We start from the raw sequence: 14,401 nt of genomic DNA, 5'->3' as shown, positions 1-14,401 counted from the left end.
TAGTCCTGCATAGAAGGTTTGGATGATCATCCAAGTAGTCAGTCCATGGGTTGGGCAATTTTTAACCAAAGATTTCATTCTTTCCCAAGCTTGAGCAACATGTTCATTATCCAATTGTTTAAAATTCATTATGCTACTCCTCAAAGATATAATTTTAGCAGGGGGATAATATCTACCAATAAAAGCATCCTTGCATTTAGTCCATGAATCAATACTATTCTTAGGCAGAGATAGCAACCAATCTTTAGCTCTTCCTCTTAATGAGAAAGGGAACAATTTTAATTTTATAATGTCACCATCTACATCTTTATATTTTTGCATTTCACATAGTTCAACAAAATTATTGAGATGGGCAGCAGCATCATCAGAACTAACACTGTAAAATTGCTCTCGCATAACAAGATTCAGTAAAGCGGGTTTAATTTCAAAGAATTCCGCTGTAGTAGCAGGTGGAGCAATAGGTGTGCATAAGAAATCATTATTATTTGTGCTAGTGAAGTCACACAACTTAGTATTTTCAGGGTTGGCCATTTTAGCAGTAGTAAATAAAGCAAACTAGATAAAGTAAATGCAAGTAAACTAATTTTTTTGTGTTTTTGATATAGCAAACAAGACAAAAAAATAAAGTAAAGCTAGCAACTAATTTTTTTTTGTGTTTTGATATAATGCAGCAAACAAAGTAGTAAATAAAATAAAGCAAGACAAAAACAAAGTAAAGAGATTGAGAAGTGGAGACTCCCCTTGCAGCGTGTCTTGATCTCCCCGGCAACGGCGCCGAAAAAGAGCTTGATGGCGTGTATTTCACACGTTCGTTGGGCAACCCCAAGAGGAAGGTATGATGCGCACAGCAGCAAGTTTTCCCTCGAAAGAAACCAAGGTTTATCGAACCAGGAGGAGCCAAGAAGCACGTTGAAGGTTGATGGCGGCGGGATGTAGTGCGGCGCAACACCGAGATTCCGGCGCCAACGTGGAACCCGCACAACACAACCAAAGTACTTTGCCCCAACGAAACGAGTGAGGTTGTCAATCTCACCGGCTTGCTGTAACAAAGGATTAACCGTATTGTGTGGAAGATGATTATTTGCAGAGAAAATAGTAAAAACAAGTATTGCAGCAGATTTGTATTTCAGTATTGAAGAATGGACCGGGGTCCACAGTTCACTAGAGGTGTCTCTCCCATGAGATAAAAGCATGTTGGGTGAACAAATTACAGTCGGGCAATTGACAAATAGAGAGGGCATAACAATGCACATACATGACATGATAAGTATAGTGAGATTTAATTGGGCATTACGACAAAGTACATAGACCGCCATCCAACCGCATCTATGCCTAAAAAGTCCACCTTCGAGTCATCATCCGAACCCCTCCAAGTATTAAGTTGCTAACAACGAGACAATTGCATTAAGTATGGTGCGTAATGTAATCAACAACTACATCCTCGGACATAGCGCCAATGTTTTATCCCTAGTGGCAACAAGCACAACACAACCTTAGGGGTTTCGTCACTCCCCCAGTGTGTCAATGCAGGCATGAACCCACTATCGAGCATAAATACTCCCTCTTGGAGTTAAAAGTAAAAACTTGGCCAGAGCCTCTACTAGAAACGGAGAGCATGCAAGATCATAAACAACACATATGTAATAACTTGAAATTAACATGACATGGTATTCTCTATCCATCGGATCCCGACAAACACAACATATAGAATTACAGATAGATGATCTTGATCATGTTAGGCAGCTCACAAGATCCAACAATGAAGCACAATGAGGAGAAGACAACCATCTAGCTACTGCTATGGACCCATAGTCCAGGGGTGAACTACTCACTCATCACTCCGGAGGCGACCATGGCGGTGTAGAGTCCTCCGGGAGATGAATCCCCTCTCCGGCAGGGTGCCGGAGGAGATCTCCAGAATCCCCCGAGATGGGATCGGCGGCGGCGGTGTCTCAGTAAGGTTTTCCGTATCGTGGTTTTTCGCATCAGGGCTTTCGCGACGGAGGCTTTAAGTAGGCGGAAGGGCAGAGTCGGGGGCCAGACGAGGGGGCCACACCATAGGGCGGCGCGGGCCCCCTGGGCCGCGCCGCCACGTGGTGTCGCCACCTCGTGGCCCCACTTCGAATGTTCTCCGGTCTTCTGGAAGCTCCGTGGAAAAATAGGCCCCTGGGTCTTTGTTTCGTCCAATTCCGAGAATATTTCGTTACTAGGATTTCTGAAACCAAAAACAGCAGAAAACAGGAACTGGCACTTCGGCATCTTGTTAATAGGTTAGTTCCAGAAAATGCACGAATATGACATAAAGTGTGCATAAAACATGTAGGTATCATCAATAATATGGCATAGAACATAAGAAATTATCGATACGTCGGAGACGTATCAGATGTCATTATGCTAGTCAAGTGGGTTTTACTTATGTGATCTCCGGAGACTCCTTGTCCCACGTGTGTAAAGGTGACAGTGTGTGCACCGTGTGGGTCTCTTAGGCTATATTTCACAGAATACTTATTCACTGTTATGAATGGCATAGTGAAGTGCTTATTTATATCTCTTTATGATTGCAATGTGTTTTGTATCACAATTTATCTATGTGCTACTCTAGTGATGTTATTAAAGTAGTTTTATTCCTCCTGCACGGTGTAATGGTGACAGTGTGTGCATCCGTGTTAGTACTTGGCGTAGGCTATGATTGTGATCTCTTGTAGATTATGAAGTTAACTATTGCTATGATGGTATTGATGTGATCTATTCCTCCTACATAGTGTGAAGGTGACAGTGTGCATGCTATGTTAGTACTTGGTTTAGTTGTGTTGATCTGTCATGCACTCTAAGGTTATTTAAATATGAACATTGAATATTGTGGAGCTTGTTAACTCCGGCATTGCGGGTTCGTGTAATCCTACGCAATTAGTGGTGTTCATCATCCAACAAGAGAGTGTAGAGTATGCATTTATCTATTCTGTTATGTGATCAAAGTTGAGAGTGTCCACTAGTGAAAGTCTAATCCCTAGGCCTTGTTCCTAAATACTGCTATCGCTGCTTGTTTACTTTTTTACTGCGTTACTACTGCTGCGTTACTACTGCTTGTTTACTGTCCTGGGCAAAGCACTTTTCTGGTGCCGTTGCCACTGCTCATACTTATTTATACCACATGTATTTCACTATCTCTTCGCCGAACTAGTGCACCTATTAGGTGTGTTGGGGACACAAGAGACTTCTTGCTTTGTGGTTGCAGGGTTGCATGAGAGGGATATCTTTGACCTCTTCCTCCCTGAGTTCGATAAACCTTGGGTGATCCACTTAAGGGAAACTTGCTGTTGTTCTACAAACCTCTCCTCTTGGAGGCCCAACACTGTCTACAAGAATAGAAGCACCCGTAGACATCAAGCTATTTTCTAGCGCCGTTGCCGGGGAGGAAAGGTAAAAGGTACTCACACTCCGGATCTCGGCTACTAAGCTATTTTCGCCGTTGTAAGTACTCGAAGCTATTTCCTTTAGATCCTGCAATTGCATCTTTTTGTTTCTTGTTTACACTAGTTTGGCATAATGGACGACAATGAGCTTCTTATTCTATTTCCTGATTTAAGACATGGATGGTTTGATGCGAAAATTAAAAAACCTATGGAACCTTATTTGCATGCTGGTAGTAATATTAGTATGAACGCTTTGAACACCATGGTTGCTAATGATATGGAAAATTCTAAGCTTGGGGAAGCTGGCTTTGATGAGCATGATATTTTTAGTCCCCCAAGCATTGAGGAGAAAATTTTCTTTGATGATACTTTGCCTCCTATTTATGATGATCTATTATATTATTAAAATAACGAACAGCTGACGGTCTAGATTAGCTAGAAATAATCAAAGAAAAACAACGGCATAGATTAACTTTCTCACGTCCGGGCGGTCCGGCACATGCAATTTCCTTCTCCTCCACGTAAGCGTACATACCAGAAACCTGAAACGGCTGAGATTTTTGTGTTTGCAAACCTAGCGTACGTACTAGAAACTCCATCAGGAAAAACAAATAAATCGATGCACCTTTATCTCTACCTACAAAACAGGTTTTTGTCGCCCTAGAGGCCCAGATACGCCGTCATTGTGCTGCTTCGCTCAGATGAACATGGCAGCGATTTCAGCCTGCAAGTAGTATGTATGGAGCAGATGGCGACGGTTTAGCGGTTTTGCAACGATTATCATCAAAAGGTCAGCAGCAATCACAACGGCCGTTGTGTATGTAGAGACGGCACCTAACATCGCCTCTGGTCAATAAGCTCGAAGCAACAAGGTCGATGTCGATCTTGCGGATCTTGCTCCGATGAAGCTAGCTCGAGGGAACGCTGGTGATCTTTGACAACCGAAGGTGACGATCAGATAAAGTGCCGTGTGTCTACCTGAAATCCTGTCCGCCTCGAGTAACAAATCTAGCAGGAAGCGGCAAGCCAGCAATCCCGTTCCCCACCATAAATATAAGAAGCTCTACCGGCGAGTGACAAAGCAACGCTAGGCTCTTCTCCAACGCTACGCTCTTTCAGCCCTCCAAAGCACTGCTGCACGATTCCATGTACGTACAAATGTACTCTCCACTGATGACTGATGTTAACCGGGCCATCTCAGAAACTCCCAATCAGAGATGTATTTAGTTTCTCAGCTGCAGAAAAGAATTCACCGCGCGTCCGGCTGCTTCCTCCATGTGAACAAAAAAAAAGGGGTCGACAGCTTGAGAGGCATCCATGCATGACATGACAGAAACACTGGTGGAATTTGGGGAAAGTAGCCGTAAGTAATTCCCATATCATCCCCTTTCTTTTTGTAATATCATCCTTTGTATAACAATGACACCTTTTATATGATTTATCTACGTATATCCGTCAAATTTAGTTAGTTGTCTGTTCAATTGACAAGATTCTTTTTGCTAATATTGTTTTGGATGATAGCTCTCAACAGCCACCACGGCCGATGATCCGTACATCTTGATTCCTGACTCTCGATTGTTGTGGCTTTCGAACAACGGCAGAAGCACCTATCGAAAGCAAGCCATCTAGATGATCGATTTGGATATGGAAGCGTCCCCCCAGGAAGGTCATGCGCATAAAAAAGTCTACAACGAGCCTGAGATGACGAGAGTTCAGAGTTCAGACCTTCTATCGCCGAGTAGGTTCTACGACAAGCTTGATATCCATCTTGAGAAGCGACATCGGACTTGATCCTTTGCCTTGCATATGCAGCAGCGCAGCACATGAGCACACGGACATGCATCTATAAGTGATCACCGTAGTTTTTTTTCTCCGTAAAACACATGCATACCAGATGCTCGAAAGCAACATCCGTACACAGGTCCACACGCTATACGACCAGCGATGCATCCCGCACACACCGGATGAAGGCACAGAGACGCACGACGGCTTACAGCACGAGCCCAAGCCACTACGGTACAGATGAAGCAGGAGGGGAAAAAATACAAGGTATAAAACAATCAATCAACGTTTAGTTTTAAATGGTTTAGTTCTTAACAACATAATTTCTATTTGTTGATAAAATGATTGACACCTACGGATGAGTAGAAAAAATAAAGCTAGATAGTTGTAACAAATCTGTACGAGAATGCATAGATATTAATACATTTTGATTTCTGTTGTCACATACAAAAACACTTACTTTCAGCAACTTACACAATAAATATATATGAGTTTATGGATGCAAATGACTGACCAAATAAAAATTCACTTACTTTCATCAAGATAAAAAATATTTCTTATTTTCACTTGCTGTATTCTGAATAATACTTCAATGATAATCGAATGAATACCCAAGTTTAAGAATGCAAATGACTGACCAAGTAAAAATTCAAATTGTATCTGCATTGCATATTTTCACAAAAATGTTGCATGAATTTTACGTCTTTACCTAATGATATAACACCATCAAAGTCTAATATATTAACTAAATATGTAAAACAAATATGCAAGAAAACATAAATAATCTAACCGATCCAAAAAAAAAAACACATCAGCAATTTTAAAACATAGAGTAGAACAGACTACATGTATCGTTAAATTCGTTTGTCAAATACACATAGATGTACCGACATTTAGAGGGTGCCATTATTACTAAAATTATATGGGATTTCTAAGCCGGCATTTGTGGAAACCTATCCAAATATGATGCCACACAAGGTAACTGCCCAGGGTATAGGCATTATATACATTAAGTTAGAAAATATTTAGCGGGAAAATTTATCAAAGGTTAACAATAAATAAACATAAAAGACAACGGAGAAAGCTCCACCAGGATAACATTTAAAAATGTACAAAACTCTATGGTTGGGCATAGATTATAATCTTGAGGGTTTTGCGTCGGCCATTTTTTATTATAAGTTGTATGATATTGTTACATATTTTTAACACAAATAAAAAAGTGCATACAAAATCTAGCCGCGCAAATGCGCGGGTCAACCTGCTAGTTATAATGATAGTAGTCTTTTAGTACCGCCTGTTATGGAGGATAAATTTGATTATGATTACAATATGCCTCCTATATTTGATGATGAGAATAATAATGATAGCTACTTTGTTGAATTTTCTCCCACTATTACCAATAAAACTGATTATGCCTATGTGGAGAGTAATAATTTTATGCATGAGACTCATGATAAGAATGCTTTATGTGATAGTTATATTGTTGAGTTTGCTCATGTTGCTACTGAAAGTTATTATGAGAGAGGAAAAAATGGTTGTAGAAATTTTCATGTTACTAAAATGCCTCTCTATGTGCTGAAATTTTTGAAGCTACACTTGTTCTATCTTCCTATGCTTGTTACTTTGCTCCTCATGAACTTGTTTATTTACAAGATTCCTTTGCATAGGAAGCATGTTAGACTTAAATGTGTTTTGAATTTGCCTCTTCATGCTCTCTTTTGCTTCAAATACTATTTCTTGCGAGTGCATCATTAAAACTGCTGAGCCCATCTTAATGGCTAAAAAGAAAGAACTTCTTGGGAGATAACACATGTGTTATTTTGCTACAGTACTTTGTTTTATATTTGTGTCTTGGAAGTTGTTTACTACTGTAGCAACCTCTCCTTATCTTAGTTTTAAGTTTTGTTGTGCCAAGTAAAGTCTTTGATAGTAAAGTGAATACTAGATTTGGATTACTGCGCAGAAACAGATTTCTTTGCTGTCACGAATCTGGGTCTAATTCTCTGTAGGTAACTCAGAAAATTAAGCCAATTTACGTGAGTGATCCTCAGATATGTACGCAACTTTCATTCAATTTGGGCATTTTCATTTGAGCAAGTCTGTTGCCTCAATAAAATCCATCTGTACGGACTGTTCTGTTTTGACAGATTCTGCCTTTTATTTCGTATTGCCTCTTTTGCTATGTTGGATGAATTTCTTTGATCCATTAATGTCCAGTAGCTTTATGCAATGTCCAGAAGTGTTAAGAATGATTGTGTCACCTCTGAACATGTTAATTTTTATTGTGCACTAACCCTCTAATGAGTTGTTTCGAGTTTGGTGTGGAGGAAGTTTTCAAGGATCAAGAGAGGAGTATGATACAATATGATCAAGGAGAGTGAAAGCTCTAAGCTTGGGGATGCCCCGGTGGTTCACCCCTGCATATTCTAAGAAGACTCAAGCGTCTAAGCTTGGGGATGCCCAAGGCATCCCCTTCTTCATCGACAACATTATCGGGTTCCTCCCCCGAAACTATATTTTTATTCCGTCACATCTTATGTGCTTTGCTTGGAGCGTCGGTTTGTTTTTGTTTTTTGTTTTGTTTGAATAAAATGGATCCTAGCATTCACTTTGTGGGAGAGAGACACGCTCCGCTGTAGCATATGGACAAGTATGTCCTTAGGCTTTACTCATAGTATTCATGGCGAAGTTTCTTCTTCGTTAAATTGTTATATGGTTGGAATTGGAAAATGCTACATGTAGTAATTGATAAAATGTCTTGGATAATGTGATACTTGGCAATTGTTGTGCTCATGTTTAAGCTCTTGCATCATATACTTTGCACCAATTAATGAAGAAACACCTAGAGCTTGCTAAAATTTGGTTTGCATATTTGGTCTCTCTAAAGTCCAGATAATTTCTAGTATTGAGTTTGAACAACAAGGAAGACGGTGTAGAGTCTTATAATGTTTACAATATGTCTTTTATGTGAGTTTTGCTGCACCGTTCATCCTTGTGTTTGTTTCAAATAACCTTGCTAGCCTAAACCTTGTATCAAGAGGGAATACTTCTCATGCATCCAAAATCCTTGAGCCAACCACTATGCCATTTGTGTCCACCATACCTACCTACTACATGGTATTTCTCCGCCATTTCAAAGTAAATTGCTTGAAGTGCTACCTTTAAAATTCTATCCTCTACCTTTACAATATATAGCTCATGGGACAAATAGCTTAAAAACTATTGTGGTATTGAATATGTACTTATGCACTTTATCTCTTATTAAGTTGCTTGTTGTCCGATAACCATGTTTCTGGGGACGCCATCAACTATTCTTTGTTGAATATCATGTGAGTTGCTATGCATGTCCATCTTGTCTGAAGTAAGAGAGATCTACCACCTTAATGGTTGGAGCATGCATATTGTTAGAGAAGAACATTGGGCCGCTAACTAAAGCCATGAATCATGGTGGAAGTTTCAGTTTTGGACATATATCCTCAATCTCATATGAGAACATTAACTGTTGCCACATGCTTATGCATTAAAGAGGAGTCCATTATCTGTTGTCCATGTTGTCCCGGTATGGATGTCTAAGTTGAGAATAATCAAAAGCGAGAAATCCAAAATGCGAGCTTTCTCCTTAGACCTTTGTACATGCGGCATGGAGGTACCCTTTGTGACACTTGGTTAAAACATGTGTATTGCGATGATCCGGTAGTCCAAGCTAATTAGGACAAGGTGCGGGCACTATTAGTATACTATGCATGAGGCTTGCAACTTGTAAGATATAATTTACATGATACATATGCTTTATTACTACCGTTGACAAAATTGTTTCATGTTTTCAAAATAAAAGCTCTAGCACAAATATAGCAATCGATGCTTTCCTCTTTGAAGGGTCCTTTCTTTTACTTTTATGTTGAGTCAGTTCACCTATTTCTCTCCACCTCAAGAAGCAAACACTTGTGTGAACTGTGCATTGATTCCTACATACTTGCATATTGCACTTGTTATATTACTCTATGTTGACAATTATCCATGAGATATACATGTTATAAGTTGAAAGCAACCACTGAAACTTAATCTTCCTTTGTGTTGCTTCAATACCTTTACTTTGATTTATTGCTTTATGAGTTAACTCTTATGCAAGACTTATTGATGCTTGTCTTTAAAGTGCTATTCATGAAAAGTCATTGCTTTATGATTCATTTGTTTACTCATGCCATTACCATTGTTTTAATCGCTGCATTCATTACATATGTCTACAATAGTATGATCAAGGTTATGATGGCATGTCACTTCAGAAATTATCTTTGTTTATCGTTTACCTGCTCGGGACGAGCAGAAACTAAGCTTGGGGATGCTGATACGTCTCCGACGTATCGATAATTTCTTATGTTCCATGCCACATTATTGATGATATCTACATGTTTTGTACACATTTTATGTCATATTTATGCGTTTTCTGGAACTAACCTATTAACAAGATGCCGAAGTGCCAGTTCCTGTTTTCTGCTGTTTTTGGTTTCAGAAATCCTAGTAACGAAATATTCTCGGAATTGGACGAAATCAACGTCCAGGTTCCTATTTTGCCCGGAAGCATCCAGAACACCCGAGAACCGCCAGAGAGGGGGCACAGGCCCACCAGACCATAGGCCGGCGCGGCCTGGGGGTGGCCCGCGCCCCCTATGGTGTCGTCGCCCCTTCGACCTTCTGACGCCGCCTCTTCGCCTATATAAAGGTCCCAGACCTAAAACCTCGATACGAAAAAAGCCACGGTACGAGAAACCTTCCAGAGCCGCCGCCATCGCGAAGCCAAGATCTGGGGGACAGGGAGTCTCTGTTCCGGCACGCCGCCGGGACGGGGAAGTTCCCCCGGAAGGCTTCTCCATCAACACCACCGCCATCTCCATCAACGCTGCTGTCTCCCATGAGGAGGGAGTAGTTCTCCATCGAGGCTCGGGGATGTACCGGTAGCTATGTGGTTAATCTCTCTCCTATGTACTTCAATACAATAATCTCATGAGCTGCCTTACATGATTGAGATTCATATGATGATGCTTGTAATCTAGATGTCATTATGCTAGTCAAGTGGGTTTTACTTATGTGATCTCCGGAGACTCCTTGTCCCACGTGTGTAAAGGTGACGAGTGTGTGCACCGTGTGGGTCTCTTAGGCTATATTTCACGGAATACTTATTCACTGTTATGAATGGCATAGTGAAGTGCTTATTTATATCTCTTTATGATTGCAATGTGTTTTGTATCACAATTTATCTATGTGCTACTCTAGTGATGTTATTAAAGTAGTTTTATTCCTCCCGCACGGTGTAATGGTGACAGTGTGTGCATCCGTGTTAGTACTTGGCGTAGGCTATGATTGTGATCTCTTGTAGATTATGAAGTTAACTATTGCTATGATGGTATTGATGTGATCTATTCCTCCTACATAGTGTGAAGGTGACAGTGTGCATGCTATGTTAGTACTTGGTTTAGTTGTGTTGATCTGTCATGCACTCTAAGGTTATTTAAATATGAACATTGAATATTGTGGAGCTTGTTAACTCCGGCATTGAGGGTTCGTGTAATCCTACGCAATTAGTGGTGTTCATCATCCAACAAGAGAGTGTAGAGTATGCATTTATCTATTCTGTTATGTGATCAAAGTTGAGAGTGTCCACTAGTGAAAGTCTAATCCCTAGGCCTTGTTCCTAAATATCGCTATCGCTGCTTGTTTACTTGTTTCTATCGCGTTACTACTGCTGCGTTACTACTGCTTGTTTATTGTCCTGGGCAAAGCACTTTTCTGGTGCCGTTGCCACTGCTCATACTTATTTATACCACCTGTATTTCACTATCTCTTCGCCGAACTAGTGCACCTATTAGGTGTGTTGGGGACACAAGAGACTTCTTGCTTTGTGGTTGCAGGGTTGCATGAGAGGGATATCTTTGACCTCTTCCTCCCTGAGTTCGATAAACCTTGGGTGATCCACTTAAGGGAAACTTGCTGCTGTTCTACAAACCTCTGCTCTTGGAGGCCCAACACTGTCTACAAGAATAGAAGCACCCGTGGACATCACCGGACACACCTGGGGGGTAGCCTTGGATATAAAACCATCTCAAATCACTTTTTTGCATTCCATATGGACACACACAAGTTTTGGGGCCATTCCCTAGATCCGATGCTCGATTTCCGATGAAACCCTAGTTCTGTTGACCGCGTGGTCTACCCCTTTGACTGCATCCCATCGGGGGTCCCCCGGTGGGCATATGCCTCCATTTGAGCTTGGTTAGGTCATAGGTACATGTGGAAACAAGGATCATCACATATGATCGCAAGTTTCTCTCCGGTTCAACTCCGAGGGAGTTCCCCCTATACATGCGGAATCCGCCTAAGTGTAGGAACCCCCGTCCGAGAAGCCGGACACACCTGGGGGGTAGCCTTGGATATAAAACCATCTCAAATCACTTTTGTGCATTCCATGTGGACACACACAAGTTTTGGGGCCATTCCCTACATCCGATGCTCGATTTCCGATGAAACCCTAGTTCTGTTGACCGCGCGGTCTACCCCTTTGACTGCATCCCATCGGGGGTCCCCCGGTGGTCTGTAACTTGGAAAACCCTGGGGCGGGGACCCCACAGATCTACCCCTATAGCTTTCTCCGTGCGAGGGTTTACCAGTGGACTTTTTTATTTATTTTGCTTTGTTTAGGACATATGTACATGGAAACCATAGGTTGGCATACTTTACCATAAAATAGGCTCCGTTTGAGCCATGGCGGGGGTTTCCACATACAGATCCTGGATTTTACCAAGTGTTAGCCCATTATGCGGAAATCGTCAACGTCGGGTACATCCAAGGTTAGCCAAACCTTACCTCACACTTGTACATATATGTTAGGGGCAGAAGCAAGTTTTTCAACAATTCTGACGCTCCGGTGATCTGTTTCTTGGGAAATCCTAGGGCGGGACCCCGCAGATCTACCCCTAGGGTAAGAGTTAGGGTTATAGTTAGGGTTAGCAATGTATGTGGAAACCCTAGGGTTAGGGTTAGAGTTAGCGTTAGCAATGTATGTGGAAACCCTAGGGTTAGGGTTAGGGCTAGAGTTAGGGTTAGGGTTAGAGTTAGGCTTAAAGTTAGAGTTAGGGTTAAAGTTAGCAATGTATGCCATCTACGAATTCTTAAAAAATAGAACCATTTTTTACATAATTCATACTAGTAAATAAATAATAGAAACATAATATAAAGTAATATGAGAGAGAGAAAATAAAAAAAAAAAAACCTATATGCCGAGGGTGGCCGTCGGCATAGGGGGGGCATGCCCTATGCCGAGGGTAGCCCTCGTCGTCTGTCTGACGCCGTGAGAGGGCGGTGACGGTGCGGGTGCGAGGGGAGGTGATGGAGACCTCTACGCCGAGGGCCTGGTAGACGCCGAGGGCAGCCCTCGGCGTAGCCCCCTCTACGCCGACGGCATCGGTACGCCGACGGTCGTCCTCCGAAGGTGCCCTGGCGATGCCGTACGCCGACGGCCCCGATAAAAAGCCCTCGGCGTACGTGGTGGCCGTCGGCGTCTCTGCCGATTCCTGTAGTGAGTAGTTTATATTTGAGTGCGTCAACTTGTAATACAGCGGGAAGTAGATAAATGCTTGACATATCGATTTGCTCATTATACTTCCCGGACTCTCCAATCAAATAACAGACTGGGTTACGTGATGTACTGTATAATACTATAGAGCATAAGAGATACCACGCAAGTAGTGTTAATGAAACTTAGAGTTCGAATGTTGCCATGACAATGTATCATGTTTTATGTACGTTGAAGTTGGAGATCGGTGGCTCCACCGAAATGCCAATTCATGCATACTGGTCTCAACTCCCAACCAAAGGAAGCTTGTGCGTTGACGTTTTCATTCTGGTTGGCGAACGACCAAATTCGTGTTACAAAACCAGGTGAGGATGCATCCGCTCCAGCAGCTTAGCCCGGATGCAAGCGCTCCTTTTGGCTGCGCATGAACCGATTTCTTCATCCTGTCCTTTAGGCCACGAACCGAAGTACCCAAGGAGGTCCAACTCAAACCACCCCACCCCCGCCACCGCCGGTACGCCGCTTCCCTGCCACTTAGACCCACTAGACGGCCACCAGAGACCACTTGTGGAAACAGAATATAGGATTGTAGTAGTAGCAAGCACAGTTTACCTGATCTTACGGCATACTCACCATGTCAGTTGTATTAGTATTTATCAGAGCTCTGCCAATGATTTGTGGTCGCCATCTGTAAAAAATGGCAAAGTTCCAAAGCTGGTCCGGAAGATGAAATTTCACACCAGCAAAATCAACAATATTCGAGGATGCTTGTAGCTTTCTCTTCGTTGCCCTTGATATACAGCACTAACGAGTCTCATAGCCCGACCAAAACTAAATTCAAAGCCAAAAGACTTCACAAATGAACAGGGTGGAGATGTACAAACTATACTTTGTTGTATTCCATAATGTATTACTAACTAAAAAAATAAAGATTGACTAAGAAGGGCCATGAAAATATATAAATGCATGATAAAAATATATACTCCGTTAGAATCTAATGATATTGCTTAATTTACTAATTTTGTTTTATTTTATTGTAGAGAGCTGATGAAATGTTGACATGGACCAAAACTGGGATACAGTATGAACGGCCAAATAAAAAGTTGGAACAACACTCGATTTAAATCGAATTGGCCATTGGCATGGCAATGGCAATTGAATTCGAATTGGAATCCAAATCTAAAACAGAAAATTCGACTCATGATAGCCAGATGAGATTTCAAGGAAATTATATGCCATGACCAGACAACATAACAAGGACAATGAATGCGACCATTCCGCGGCAGCATTTACAGTCTACTATAAATCAGCATTGCTACTAATCACTCACAAATAGCATTCGCTGTCTGCACGTGCCCAACATGGCTATGAGCCACCTGCAGTGAGCTCATGAAATCAGTTAAGAATTTAGCATTGTCAACAATTTCTTCAGTCCTGAATACGTTTTTCCAAGAACCATTTTCTCCGAGTCCATATTGCACCAGTGGAGCATATATGGGTGTCCCCTACCCATCTGGAAGCTGCTTGTGGAAGATCTGCAGCCCCTCATTGATAAACTGCATGACAAATCTGATCTGCTCTCAAAATGTGATAGCCTTGTCCTTGTCAAATCGGTTCTTGCCGCAACCTGCATCCATGC

This window comes from Lolium rigidum, chromosome 5, assembly GCF_022539505.1.
Source record: "Lolium rigidum isolate FL_2022 chromosome 5, APGP_CSIRO_Lrig_0.1, whole genome shotgun sequence".
NCBI lineage: Eukaryota > Viridiplantae > Streptophyta > Magnoliopsida > Poales > Poaceae > Lolium > Lolium rigidum.
Note: the sequence above shows the minus strand (reverse complement) of the source record.